Below are 1707 nucleotides of genomic sequence, written 5' to 3' on the forward strand. Positions count from 1 at the left end.
GTAGAATTCTATGATGACTGCAGCTGCTTAACGCACTTGAGCTTATTCGCACCTGCATAAGGTCATACGAGCGCCAAGGGATGGATGTCAACAGAGAAGTCCAAACGAGGAATCAGGCTTACTCTGCTCACCTCTCTAGCCTCAACAGCACAAAGTCTGCTTCGACTATCAATCAATGCACCCCGGAACTACAGCAGTTCATAAGAAAGTGACAAACATACAAAAGAAGTAGAGGGGGAAACTGACGATAGTATGGAGAAGGAAAGAAAAAGCAGCTGTTCCCCCTGTGTTGTTGTTGCACAGTATGAGCATGGCTTTGATAAATCAGCCCTTTTACAATTCTACTGTGCATAAGAACATGTTATTACTTAGTAACCCCCCCCCCTTTTTTTTTTTAAAGGAATGGCCTAAAGACACTTCAGTCAGTATCACTGCCCTTGGGGGGATTTCGGGGAAGGGGGTGTTTTATAAAAGTGTAGAATTCTGAGAAAACAGCTGCTGAACTCACTCGAGCCTATCTATGTCCGTTTATTTACGCCTAATCCCGTGTATTTAGGGGATGTGCGTTATCGATCAATATCTCCATTGTTTTTTCGGTTACTAGCTAACAGCCAAAAGTTGACTCACTTGTTTCGTCTCGTTAAAAGTTTTGTGAAGTTATGTGCAATACTTTTTGAGCTGTAATTGAGACTATGTCAGTCATCCCTGCCTTGCGATAGATGATTTTATTATAAATTAGGCGCCCCAAAAAAAAGTTTAAAAAATTGCTCAACCCACAGACATTGCCATTTTCAAATGTTGATGAAATAAAAACTATTTGGACAAATTAGATGCAGTTTTCTTTTTAAATGAAAGCGTTTCTTTCTTTCTCTTTTTGCTTTTTAAGCATTTCATTAATATAATAGCGTCCACAGTCTTTTTGTGGTTAACGCTTCAATATACCCAAGAAGTGTCTGGCTGCTATGTATGTCGGGGTGAAAAATAGCTCAGGCTCAAGTGAGTTAATGATTAATGATAAATGGCATATATATGTCTCTTTTAAGGACAAGAGGGCCAACCCAGATTTCGGGGGTTTCCAAAAATCTTGATCTGCTACACATAAAGTGGGCATTACCCTACCTATAGGAGAAGTTTGGTTTCTTTGATGTGTAAATTTAATATTTGTTTTGGTTATATAGAAAACTTTCCTTGTCTTTTAAAGAAACTGAACAAGGGTCCAAAAACTTTACCTTCGATTTTCTCAAAACAGCATTTTTCGGGATAGCCCCTTGTTCTTAAAAGCGACCATATGTGAGGCGTGCTGACAAAATCAGTTACTTCTCGCAATCAAAAATGGAGATATTAACTAAAAATTGACACAAGGACATATTTGTAAATTCTAAACCAATCCCATTCTCTTCAAGTTTTACATGTCTTTTACTAAATTCTAAACCAATCACATTCTCTTCAAGTTTTACATGTCTTTTATCATTCCATACATGTACTACATGTAATAAATTGTAAAAACTCAACCTATAAATTTGACGCATCTATTTCCACCGGCCTAAAATCCGAGAAGTAACTCATTTTGTCAGCACACCTCACATTTTCATCTGCGGATGTATTTGTCACCGCCTTAGCGCGGTAGACCTTCAACTAAGCCTGCACCGAAAGCTCTTTGTTCTTTGCTAAATGCAGCTTATTATCAAGTGTCTATTTTTACCCCCC

This window comes from Aplysia californica, unplaced genomic scaffold, assembly GCF_000002075.1.
Source record: "Aplysia californica isolate F4 #8 unplaced genomic scaffold, AplCal3.0 scaffold00571, whole genome shotgun sequence".
NCBI classification, from domain to species: Eukaryota; Metazoa; Mollusca; class Gastropoda; order Aplysiida; family Aplysiidae; genus Aplysia; species Aplysia californica.